Genomic DNA, 14,505 nt, shown 5'->3' with positions numbered 1-14,505 from the left:
AATCACCTGATTAGAAAGTGGGATAACTTCTTCATCCCAACTCCTATGAGATTTATTCAACTTCCTGGTGATTCTCCACCACTTTATGTATCCAAATCAAGCTTCTTACAAAGTGATTCATCCTGGTTTGATTGGAACGACGAAGAAGCTGTCCTATTCCCAAACTGGGAAACTGGAATCACCTGATTAGAAAGTGGGATAACTTCTTCATCCCAACTCCTATGAGATTTATTCAACTTCCTGGTGATTCTCCACCACTTTATGTATCCAAATCAAGCTTCTTACAAAGTGATTCATCCTGGTTTGATTGGAACGACGAAGAAGCTGTCCTATTCCCAAACTGGGAAACTGGAATCACCTGATTAGAAAGTGGGATAACTTCTTCATCCCAACTCCTATGAGATTTATTCAACTTCCTGGTGATTCTCCACCACTTTATGTATCCAAATCAAGCTTCTTACAAAGTGATTCATCCTGGTTTGATTGGAACGACGAAGAAGCTGTCCTATTCCCAAACTGGGAAACTGGAATCACCTGATTAGAAAGTGGGATAACTTCTTCATCCCAACTCCTATGAGATTTATTCAACTTCCTGGTGATTCTCCACCACTTTATGTATCCAAATCAAGCTTCTTACAAAGTGATTCATCCTGGTTTGATTGGAACGACGAAGAAGCTGTCCTATTCCCAAACTGGGAAACTGGAATCACCTGATTAGAAAGTGGGATAACTTCTTCATCCCAACTCCTATGAGATTTATTCAACTTCCTGGTGATTCTCCACCACTTTATGTATCCAAATCAAGCTTCTTACAAAGTGATTCATCCTGGTTTGATTGGAACGACGAAGAAGCTGTCCTATTCCCAAACTGGGAAACTGGAATCACCTGATTAGAAAGTGGGATAACTTCTTCATCCCAACTCCTATGAGATTTATTCAACTTCCTGGTGATTCTCCACCACTTTATGTATCCAAATCAAGCTTCTTACAAAGTGATTCATCCTGGTTTGATTGGAACGACGAAGAAGCTGTCCTATTCCCAAACTGGGAAACTGGAATCACCTGATTAGAAAGTGGGATAACTTCTTCATCCCAACTCCTATGAGATTTATTCAACTTCCTGGTGATTCTCCACCACTTTATGTATCCAAATCAAGCTTCTTACAAAGTGATTCATCCTGGTTTGATTGGAACGACGAAGAAGCTGTCCTATTCCCAAACTGGGAAACTGGAATCACCTGATTAGAAAGTGGGATAACTTCTTCATCCCAACTCCTATGAGATTTATTCAACTTCCTGGTGATTCTCCACCACTTTATGTATCCAAATCAAGCTTCTTACAAAGTGATTCATCCTGGTTTGATTGGAACGACGAAGAAGCTGTCCTATTCCCAAACTGGGAAACTGGAATCACCTGATTAGAAAGTGGGATAACTTCTTCATCCCAACTCCTATGAGATTTATTCAACTTCCTGGTGATTCTCCACCACTTTATGTATCCAAATCAAGCTTCTTACAAAGTGATTCATCCTGGTTTGATTGGAACGACGAAGAAGCTGTCCTATTCCCAAACTGGGAAACTGGAATCACCTGATTAGAAAGTGGGATAACTTCTTCATCCCAACTCCTATGAGATTTATTCAACTTCCTGGTGATTCTCCACCACTTTATGTATCCAAATCAAGCTTCTTACAAAGTGATTCATCCTGGTTTGATTGGAACGACGAAGAAGCTGTCCTATTCCCAAACTGGGAAACTGGAATCACCTGATTAGAAAGTGGGATAACTTCTTCATCCCAACTCCTATGAGATTTATTCAACTTCCTGGTGATTCTCCACCACTTTATGTATCCAAATCAAGCTTCTTACAAAGTGATTCATCCTGGTTTGATTGGAACGACGAAGAAGCTGTCCTATTCCCAAACTGGGAAACTGGAATCACCTGATTAGAAAGTGGGATAACTTCTTCATCCCAACTCCTATGAGATTTATTCAACTTCCTGGTGATTCTCCACCACTTTATGTATCCAAATCAAGCTTCTTACAAAGTGATTCATCCTGGTTTGATTGGAACGACGAAGAAGCTGTCCTATTCCCAAACTGGGAAACTGGAATCACCTGATTAGAAAGTGGGATAACTTCTTCATCCCAACTCCTATGAGATTTATTCAACTTCCTGGTGATTCTCCACCACTTTATGTATCCAAATCAAGCTTCTTACAAAGTGATTCATCCTGGTTTGATTGGAACGACGAAGAAGCTGTCCTATTCCCAAACTGGGAAACTGGAATCACCTGATTAGAAAGTGGGATAACTTCTTCATCCCAACTCCTATGAGATTTATTCAACTTCCTGGTGATTCTCCACCACTTTATGTATCCAAATCAAGCTTCTTACAAAGTGATTCATCCTGGTTTGATTGGAACGACGAAGAAGCTGTCCTATTCCCAAACTGGGAAACTGGAATCACCTGATTAGAAAGTGGGATAACTTCTTCATCCCAACTCCTATGAGATTTATTCAACTTCCTGGTGATTCTCCACCACTTTATGTATCCAAATCAAGCTTCTTACAAAGTGATTCATCCTGGTTTGATTGGAACGACGAAGAAGCTGTCCTATTCCCAAACTGGGAAACTGGAATCACCTGATTAGAAAGTGGGATAACTTCTTCATCCCAACTCCTATGAGATTTATTCAACTTCCTGGTGATTCTCCACCACTTTATGTATCCAAATCAAGCTTCTTACAAAGTGATTCATCCTGGTTTGATTGGAACGACGAAGAAGCTGTCCTATTCCCAAACTGGGAAACTGGAATCACCTGATTAGAAAGTGGGATAACTTCTTCATCCCAACTCCTATGAGATTTATTCAACTTCCTGGTGATTCTCCACCACTTTATGTATCCAAATCAAGCTTCTTACAAAGTGATTCATCCTGGTTTGATTGGAACGACGAAGAAGCTGTCCTATTCCCAAACTGGGAAACTGGAATCACCTGATTAGAAAGTGGGATAACTTCTTCATCCCAACTCCTATGAGATTTATTCAACTTCCTGGTGATTCTCCACCACTTTATGTATCCAAATCAAGCTTCTTACAAAGTGATTCATCCTGGTTTGATTGGAACGACGAAGAAGCTGTCCTATTCCCAAACTGGGAAACTGGAATCACCTGATTAGAAAGTGGGATAACTTCTTCATCCCAACTCCTATGAGATTTATTCAACTTCCTGGTGATTCTCCACCACTTTATGTATCCAAATCAAGCTTCTTACAAAGTGATTCATCCTGGTTTGATTGGAACGACGAAGAAGCTGTCCTATTCCCAAACTGGGAAACTGGAATCACCTGATTAGAAAGTGGGATAACTTCTTCATCCCAACTCCTATGAGATTTATTCAACTTCCTGGTGATTCTCCACCACTTTATGTATCCAAATCAAGCTTCTTACAAAGTGATTCATCCTGGTTTGATTGGAACGACGAAGAAGCTGTCCTATTCCCAAACTGGGAAACTGGAATCACCTGATTAGAAAGTGGGATAACTTCTTCATCCCAACTCCTATGAGATTTATTCAACTTCCTGGTGATTCTCCACCACTTTATGTATCCAAATCAAGCTTCTTACAAAGTGATTCATCCTGGTTTGATTGGAACGACGAAGAAGCTGTCCTATTCCCAAACTGGGAAACTGGAATCACCTGATTAGAAAGTGGGATAACTTCTTCATCCCAACTCCTATGAGATTTATTCAACTTCCTGGTGATTCTCCACCACTTTATGTATCCAAATCAAGCTTCTTACAAAGTGATTCATCCTGGTTTGATTGGAACGACGAAGAAGCTGTCCTATTCCCAAACTGGGAAACTGGAATCACCTGATTAGAAAGTGGGATAACTTCTTCATCCCAACTCCTATGAGATTTATTCAACTTCCTGGTGATTCTCCACCACTTTATGTATCCAAATCAAGCTTCTTACAAAGTGATTCATCCTGGTTTGATTGGAACGACGAAGAAGCTGTCCTATTCCCAAACTGGGAAACTGGAATCACCTGATTAGAAAGTGGGATAACTTCTTCATCCCAACTCCTATGAGATTTATTCAACTTCCTGGTGATTCTCCACCACTTTATGTATCCAAATCAAGCTTCTTACAAAGTGATTCATCCTGGTTTGATTGGAACGACGAAGAAGCTGTCCTATTCCCAAACTGGGAAACTGGAATCACCTGATTAGAAAGTGGGATAACTTCTTCATCCCAACTCCTATGAGATTTATTCAACTTCCTGGTGATTCTCCACCACTTTATGTATCCAAATCAAGCTTCTTACAAAGTGATTCATCCTGGTTTGATTGGAACGACGAAGAAGCTGTCCTATTCCCAAACTGGGAAACTGGAATCACCTGATTAGAAAGTGGGATAACTTCTTCATCCCAACTCCTATGAGATTTATTCAACTTCCTGGTGATTCTCCACCACTTTATGTATCCAAATCAAGCTTCTTACAAAGTGATTCATCCTGGTTTGATTGGAACGACGAAGAAGCTGTCCTATTCCCAAACTGGGAAACTGGAATCACCTGATTAGAAAGTGGGATAACTTCTTCATCCCAACTCCTATGAGATTTATTCAACTTCCTGGTGATTCTCCACCACTTTATGTATCCAAATCAAGCTTCTTACAAAGTGATTCATCCTGGTTTGATTGGAACGACGAAGAAGCTGTCCTATTCCCAAACTGGGAAACTGGAATCACCTGATTAGAAAGTGGGATAACTTCTTCATCCCAACTCCTATGAGATTTATTCAACTTCCTGGTGATTCTCCACCACTTTATGTATCCAAATCAAGCTTCTTACAAAGTGATTCATCCTGGTTTGATTGGAACGACGAAGAAGCTGTCCTATTCCCAAACTGGGAAACTGGAATCACCTGATTAGAAAGTGGGATAACTTCTTCATCCCAACTCCTATGAGATTTATTCAACTTCCTGGTGATTCTCCACCACTTTATGTATCCAAATCAAGCTTCTTACAAAGTGATTCATCCTGGTTTGATTGGAACGACGAAGAAGCTGTCCTATTCCCAAACTGGGAAACTGGAATCACCTGATTAGAAAGTGGGATAACTTCTTCATCCCAACTCCTATGAGATTTATTCAACTTCCTGGTGATTCTCCACCACTTTATGTATCCAAATCAAGCTTCTTACAAAGTGATTCATCCTGGTTTGATTGGAACGACGAAGAAGCTGTCCTATTCCCAAACTGGGAAACTGGAATCACCTGATTAGAAAGTGGGATAACTTCTTCATCCCAACTCCTATGAGATTTATTCAACTTCCTGGTGATTCTCCACCACTTTATGTATCCAAATCAAGCTTCTTACAAAGTGATTCATCCTGGTTTGATTGGAACGACGAAGAAGCTGTCCTATTCCCAAACTGGGAAACTGGAATCACCTGATTAGAAAGTGGGATAACTTCTTCATCCCAACTCCTATGAGATTTATTCAACTTCCTGGTGATTCTCCACCACTTTATGTATCCAAATCAAGCTTCTTACAAAGTGATTCATCCTGGTTTGATTGGAACGACGAAGAAGCTGTCCTATTCCCAAACTGGGAAACTGGAATCACCTGATTAGAAAGTGGGATAACTTCTTCATCCCAACTCCTATGAGATTTATTCAACTTCCTGGTGATTCTCCACCACTTTATGTATCCAAATCAAGCTTCTTACAAAGTGATTCATCCTGGTTTGATTGGAACGACGAAGAAGCTGTCCTATTCCCAAACTGGGAAACTGGAATCACCTGATTAGAAAGTGGGATAACTTCTTCATCCCAACTCCTATGAGATTTATTCAACTTCCTGGTGATTCTCCACCACTTTATGTATCCAAATCAAGCTTCTTACAAAGTGATTCATCCTGGTTTGATTGGAACGACGAAGAAGCTGTCCTATTCCCAAACTGGGAAACTGGAATCACCTGATTAGAAAGTGGGATAACTTCTTCATCCCAACTCCTATGAGATTTATTCAACTTCCTGGTGATTCTCCACCACTTTATGTATCCAAATCAAGCTTCTTACAAAGTGATTCATCCTGGTTTGATTGGAACGACGAAGAAGCTGTCCTATTCCCAAACTGGGAAACTGGAATCACCTGATTAGAAAGTGGGATAACTTCTTCATCCCAACTCCTATGAGATTTATTCAACTTCCTGGTGATTCTCCACCACTTTATGTATCCAAATCAAGCTTCTTACAAAGTGATTCATCCTGGTTTGATTGGAACGACGAAGAAGCTGTCCTATTCCCAAACTGGGAAACTGGAATCACCTGATTAGAAAGTGGGATAACTTCTTCATCCCAACTCCTATGAGATTTATTCAACTTCCTGGTGATTCTCCACCACTTTATGTATCCAAATCAAGCTTCTTACAAAGTGATTCATCCTGGTTTGATTGGAACGACGAAGAAGCTGTCCTATTCCCAAACTGGGAAACTGGAATCACCTGATTAGAAAGTGGGATAACTTCTTCATCCCAACTCCTATGAGATTTATTCAACTTCCTGGTGATTCTCCACCACTTTATGTATCCAAATCAAGCTTCTTACAAAGTGATTCATCCTGGTTTGATTGGAACGACGAAGAAGCTGTCCTATTCCCAAACTGGGAAACTGGAATCACCTGATTAGAAAGTGGGATAACTTCTTCATCCCAACTCCTATGAGATTTATTCAACTTCCTGGTGATTCTCCACCACTTTATGTATCCAAATCAAGCTTCTTACAAAGTGATTCATCCTGGTTTGATTGGAACGACGAAGAAGCTGTCCTATTCCCAAACTGGGAAACTGGAATCACCTGATTAGAAAGTGGGATAACTTCTTCATCCCAACTCCTATGAGATTTATTCAACTTCCTGGTGATTCTCCACCACTTTATGTATCCAAATCAAGCTTCTTACAAAGTGATTCATCCTGGTTTGATTGGAACGACGAAGAAGCTGTCCTATTCCCAAACTGGGAAACTGGAATCACCTGATTAGAAAGTGGGATAACTTCTTCATCCCAACTCCTATGAGATTTATTCAACTTCCTGGTGATTCTCCACCACTTTATGTATCCAAATCAAGCTTCTTACAAAGTGATTCATCCTGGTTTGATTGGAACGACGAAGAAGCTGTCCTATTCCCAAACTGGGAAACTGGAATCACCTGATTAGAAAGTGGGATAACTTCTTCATCCCAACTCCTATGAGATTTATTCAACTTCCTGGTGATTCTCCACCACTTTATGTATCCAAATCAAGCTTCTTACAAAGTGATTCATCCTGGTTTGATTGGAACGACGAAGAAGCTGTCCTATTCCCAAACTGGGAAACTGGAATCACCTGATTAGAAAGTGGGATAACTTCTTCATCCCAACTCCTATGAGATTTATTCAACTTCCTGGTGATTCTCCACCACTTTATGTATCCAAATCAAGCTTCTTACAAAGTGATTCATCCTGGTTTGATTGGAACGACGAAGAAGCTGTCCTATTCCCAAACTGGGAAACTGGAATCACCTGATTAGAAAGTGGGATAACTTCTTCATCCCAACTCCTATGAGATTTATTCAACTTCCTGGTGATTCTCCACCACTTTATGTATCCAAATCAAGCTTCTTACAAAGTGATTCATCCTGGTTTGATTGGAACGACGAAGAAGCTGTCCTATTCCCAAACTGGGAAACTGGAATCACCTGATTAGAAAGTGGGATAACTTCTTCATCCCAACTCCTATGAGATTTATTCAACTTCCTGGTGATTCTCCACCACTTTATGTATCCAAATCAAGCTTCTTACAAAGTGATTCATCCTGGTTTGATTGGAACGACGAAGAAGCTGTCCTATTCCCAAACTGGGAAACTGGAATCACCTGATTAGAAAGTGGGATAACTTCTTCATCCCAACTCCTATGAGATTTATTCAACTTCCTGGTGATTCTCCACCACTTTATGTATCCAAATCAAGCTTCTTACAAAGTGATTCATCCTGGTTTGATTGGAACGACGAAGAAGCTGTCCTATTCCCAAACTGGGAAACTGGAATCACCTGATTAGAAAGTGGGATAACTTCTTCATCCCAACTCCTATGAGATTTATTCAACTTCCTGGTGATTCTCCACCACTTTATGTATCCAAATCAAGCTTCTTACAAAGTGATTCATCCTGGTTTGATTGGAACGACGAAGAAGCTGTCCTATTCCCAAACTGGGAAACTGGAATCACCTGATTAGAAAGTGGGATAACTTCTTCATCCCAACTCCTATGAGATTTATTCAACTTCCTGGTGATTCTCCACCACTTTATGTATCCAAATCAAGCTTCTTACAAAGTGATTCATCCTGGTTTGATTGGAACGACGAAGAAGCTGTCCTATTCCCAAACTGGGAAACTGGAATCACCTGATTAGAAAGTGGGATAACTTCTTCATCCCAACTCCTATGAGATTTATTCAACTTCCTGGTGATTCTCCACCACTTTATGTATCCAAATCAAGCTTCTTACAAAGTGATTCATCCTGGTTTGATTGGAACGACGAAGAAGCTGTCCTATTCCCAAACTGGGAAACTGGAATCACCTGATTAGAAAGTGGGATAACTTCTTCATCCCAACTCCTATGAGATTTATTCAACTTCCTGGTGATTCTCCACCACTTTATGTATCCAAATCAAGCTTCTTACAAAGTGATTCATCCTGGTTTGATTGGAACGACGAAGAAGCTGTCCTATTCCCAAACTGGGAAACTGGAATCACCTGATTAGAAAGTGGGATAACTTCTTCATCCCAACTCCTATGAGATTTATTCAACTTCCTGGTGATTCTCCACCACTTTATGTATCCAAATCAAGCTTCTTACAAAGTGATTCATCCTGGTTTGATTGGAACGACGAAGAAGCTGTCCTATTCCCAAACTGGGAAACTGGAATCACCTGATTAGAAAGTGGGATAACTTCTTCATCCCAACTCCTATGAGATTTATTCAACTTCCTGGTGATTCTCCACCACTTTATGTATCCAAATCAAGCTTCTTACAAAGTGATTCATCCTGGTTTGATTGGAACGACGAAGAAGCTGTCCTATTCCCAAACTGGGAAACTGGAATCACCTGATTAGAAAGTGGGATAACTTCTTCATCCCAACTCCTATGAGATTTATTCAACTTCCTGGTGATTCTCCACCACTTTATGTATCCAAATCAAGCTTCTTACAAAGTGATTCATCCTGGTTTGATTGGAACGACGAAGAAGCTGTCCTATTCCCAAACTGGGAAACTGGAATCACCTGATTAGAAAGTGGGATAACTTCTTCATCCCAACTCCTATGAGATTTATTCAACTTCCTGGTGATTCTCCACCACTTTATGTATCCAAATCAAGCTTCTTACAAAGTGATTCATCCTGGTTTGATTGGAACGACGAAGAAGCTGTCCTATTCCCAAACTGGGAAACTGGAATCACCTGATTAGAAAGTGGGATAACTTCTTCATCCCAACTCCTATGAGATTTATTCAACTTCCTGGTGATTCTCCACCACTTTATGTATCCAAATCAAGCTTCTTACAAAGTGATTCATCCTGGTTTGATTGGAACGACGAAGAAGCTGTCCTATTCCCAAACTGGGAAACTGGAATCACCTGATTAGAAAGTGGGATAACTTCTTCATCCCAACTCCTATGAGATTTATTCAACTTCCTGGTGATTCTCCACCACTTTATGTATCCAAATCAAGCTTCTTACAAAGTGATTCATCCTGGTTTGATTGGAACGACGAAGAAGCTGTCCTATTCCCAAACTGGGAAACTGGAATCACCTGATTAGAAAGTGGGATAACTTCTTCATCCCAACTCCTATGAGATTTATTCAACTTCCTGGTGATTCTCCACCACTTTATGTATCCAAATCAAGCTTCTTACAAAGTGATTCATCCTGGTTTGATTGGAACGACGAAGAAGCTGTCCTATTCCCAAACTGGGAAACTGGAATCACCTGATTAGAAAGTGGGATAACTTCTTCATCCCAACTCCTATGAGATTTATTCAACTTCCTGGTGATTCTCCACCACTTTATGTATCCAAATCAAGCTTCTTACAAAGTGATTCATCCTGGTTTGATTGGAACGACGAAGAAGCTGTCCTATTCCCAAACTGGGAAACTGGAATCACCTGATTAGAAAGTGGGATAACTTCTTCATCCCAACTCCTATGAGATTTATTCAACTTCCTGGTGATTCTCCACCACTTTATGTATCCAAATCAAGCTTCTTACAAAGTGATTCATCCTGGTTTGATTGGAACGACGAAGAAGCTGTCCTATTCCCAAACTGGGAAACTGGAATCACCTGATTAGAAAGTGGGATAACTTCTTCATCCCAACTCCTATGAGATTTATTCAACTTCCTGGTGATTCTCCACCACTTTATGTATCCAAATCAAGCTTCTTACAAAGTGATTCATCCTGGTTTGATTGGAACGACGAAGAAGCTGTCCTATTCCCAAACTGGGAAACTGGAATCACCTGATTAGAAAGTGGGATAACTTCTTCATCCCAACTCCTATGAGATTTATTCAACTTCCTGGTGATTCTCCACCACTTTATGTATCCAAATCAAGCTTCTTACAAAGTGATTCATCCTGGTTTGATTGGAACGACGAAGAAGCTGTCCTATTCCCAAACTGGGAAACTGGAATCACCTGATTAGAAAGTGGGATAACTTCTTCATCCCAACTCCTATGAGATTTATTCAACTTCCTGGTGATTCTCCACCACTTTATGTATCCAAATCAAGCTTCTTACAAAGTGATTCATCCTGGTTTGATTGGAACGACGAAGAAGCTGTCCTATTCCCAAACTGGGAAACTGGAATCACCTGATTAGAAAGTGGGATAACTTCTTCATCCCAACTCCTATGAGATTTATTCAACTTCCTGGTGATTCTCCACCACTTTATGTATCCAAATCAAGCTTCTTACAAAGTGATTCATCCTGGTTTGATTGGAACGACGAAGAAGCTGTCCTATTCCCAAACTGGGAAACTGGAATCACCTGATTAGAAAGTGGGATAACTTCTTCATCCCAACTCCTATGAGATTTATTCAACTTCCTGGTGATTCTCCACCACTTTATGTATCCAAATCAAGCTTCTTACAAAGTGATTCATCCTGGTTTGATTGGAACGACGAAGAAGCTGTCCTATTCCCAAACTGGGAAACTGGAATCACCTGATTAGAAAGTGGGATAACTTCTTCATCCCAACTCCTATGAGATTTATTCAACTTCCTGGTGATTCTCCACCACTTTATGTATCCAAATCAAGCTTCTTACAAAGTGATTCATCCTGGTTTGATTGGAACGACGAAGAAGCTGTCCTATTCCCAAACTGGGAAACTGGAATCACCTGATTAGAAAGTGGGATAACTTCTTCATCCCAACTCCTATGAGATTTATTCAACTTCCTGGTGATTCTCCACCACTTTATGTATCCAAATCAAGCTTCTTACAAAGTGATTCATCCTGGTTTGATTGGAACGACGAAGAAGCTGTCCTATTCCCAAACTGGGAAACTGGAATCACCTGATTAGAAAGTGGGATAACTTCTTCATCCCAACTCCTATGAGATTTATTCAACTTCCTGGTGATTCTCCACCACTTTATGTATCCAAATCAAGCTTCTTACAAAGTGATTCATCCTGGTTTGATTGGAACGACGAAGAAGCTGTCCTATTCCCAAACTGGGAAACTGGAATCACCTGATTAGAAAGTGGGATAACTTCTTCATCCCAACTCCTATGAGATTTATTCAACTTCCTGGTGATTCTCCACCACTTTATGTATCCAAATCAAGCTTCTTACAAAGTGATTCATCCTGGTTTGATTGGAACGACGAAGAAGCTGTCCTATTCCCAAACTGGGAAACTGGAATCACCTGATTAGAAAGTGGGATAACTTCTTCATCCCAACTCCTATGAGATTTATTCAACTTCCTGGTGATTCTCCACCACTTTATGTATCCAAATCAAGCTTCTTACAAAGTGATTCATCCTGGTTTGATTGGAACGACGAAGAAGCTGTCCTATTCCCAAACTGGGAAACTGGAATCACCTGATTAGAAAGTGGGATAACTTCTTCATCCCAACTCCTATGAGATTTATTCAACTTCCTGGTGATTCTCCACCACTTTATGTATCCAAATCAAGCTTCTTACAAAGTGATTCATCCTGGTTTGATTGGAACGACGAAGAAGCTGTCCTATTCCCAAACTGGGAAACTGGAATCACCTGATTAGAAAGTGGGATAACTTCTTCATCCCAACTCCTATGAGATTTATTCAACTTCCTGGTGATTCTCCACCACTTTATGTATCCAAATCAAGCTTCTTACAAAGTGATTCATCCTGGTTTGATTGGAACGACGAAGAAGCTGTCCTATTCCCAAACTGGGAAACTGGAATCACCTGATTAGAAAGTGGGATAACTTCTTCATCCCAACTCCTATGAGATTTATTCAACTTCCTGGTGATTCTCCACCACTTTATGTATCCAAATCAAGCTTCTTACAAAGTGATTCATCCTGGTTTGATTGGAACGACGAAGAAGCTGTCCTATTCCCAAACTGGGAAACTGGAATCACCTGATTAGAAAGTGGGATAACTTCTTCATCCCAACTCCTATGAGATTTATTCAACTTCCTGGTGATTCTCCACCACTTTATGTATCCAAATCAAGCTTCTTACAAAGTGATTCATCCTGGTTTGATTGGAACGACGAAGAAGCTGTCCTATTCCCAAACTGGGAAACTGGAATCACCTGATTAGAAAGTGGGATAACTTCTTCATCCCAACTCCTATGAGATTTATTCAACTTCCTGGTGATTCTCCACCACTTTATGTATCCAAATCAAGCTTCTTACAAAGTGATTCATCCTGGTTTGATTGGAACGACGAAGAAGCTGTCCTATTCCCAAACTGGGAAACTGGAATCACCTGATTAGAAAGTGGGATAACTTCTTCATCCCAACTCCTATGAGATTTATTCAACTTCCTGGTGATTCTCCACCACTTTATGTATCCAAATCAAGCTTCTTACAAAGTGATTCATCCTGGTTTGATTGGAACGACGAAGAAGCTGTCCTATTCCCAAACTGGGAAACTGGAATCACCTGATTAGAAAGTGGGATAACTTCTTCATCCCAACTCCTATGAGATTTATTCAACTTCCTGGTGATTCTCCACCACTTTATGTATCCAAATCAAGCTTCTTACAAAGTGATTCATCCTGGTTTGATTGGAACGACGAAGAAGCTGTCCTATTCCCAAACTGGGAAACTGGAATCACCTGATTAGAAAGTGGGATAACTTCTTCATCCCAACTCCTATGAGATTTATTCAACTTCCTGGTGATTCTCCACCACTTTATGTATCCAAATCAAGCTTCTTACAAAGTGATTCATCCTGGTTTGATTGGAACGACGAAGAAGCTGTCCTATTCCCAAACTGGGAAACTGGAATCACCTGATTTGAAAGTGGGATAACTTCTTCATCCCAACTCCTATGAGATTTATTCAACTTCCTGGTGATTCTCCACCACTTTATGTATCCAAATCAAGCTTCTTACAAAGTGATTCATCCTGGTTTGATTGGAACGACGAAGAAGCTGTCCTATTCCCAAACTGGGAAACTGGAATCACCTGATTGAAAGTGGGATAACTTCTTCATCCCAACTCCTATGAGATTTATTCAACTTCCTGGTGATTCTCCACCACTTTATGTATCCAAATCAAGCTTCTTACAAAGTGATTCATCCTGGTTTGATTGGAACGACGAAGAAGCTGTCCTATTCCCAAACTGGGAAACTGGAATCACCTGATTTGAAAGTGGGATAACTTCTTCATCCCAACTCCTATGAGATTTATTCAACTTCCTGGTGATTCTCCACCACTTTATGTATCCAAATCAAGCTTCTTACAAAGTGATTCATCCTGGTTTGATTGGAACGACGAAGAAGCTGTCCTATTCCCAAACTGGGAAACTGGAATCACCTGATTAGAAAGTGGGATAACTTCTTCATCCCAACTCCTATGAGATTTATTCAACTTCCTGGTGATTCTCCAACACTTTATGTATCCAAATCAAGCTTCTTACAAAGTGATTCATCCTGGTTTGATTGGAACGACGAAGAAGCTGTCCTATTCCCAAACTGGGAAACTGGAATCACCTGATTAGAAAGTGGGATAACTTCTTCATCCCAACTCCTATGAGATTTATTCAACTTCCTGGTGATTCTCCACCACTTTATGTATCCAAATCAAGCTTCTTACAAAGTGATTCATCCTGGTTTGATTGGAACGACGAAGAAGCTGTCCTATTCCCAAACTGGGAAACTGGAATCACCTGATTAGAAAGTGGGATAACTTCTTCATCCCAACTCCTATGAGATTTATTCAACTTCCTGGTGTTTC

This window comes from Brassica napus, unplaced genomic scaffold (genome assembly GCF_020379485.1).
Source record: "Brassica napus cultivar Da-Ae unplaced genomic scaffold, Da-Ae ScsIHWf_64;HRSCAF=106, whole genome shotgun sequence".
Classification (NCBI taxonomy): domain Eukaryota; kingdom Viridiplantae; phylum Streptophyta; class Magnoliopsida; order Brassicales; family Brassicaceae; genus Brassica; species Brassica napus.
This window is presented reverse-complemented; position numbering follows the sequence as displayed.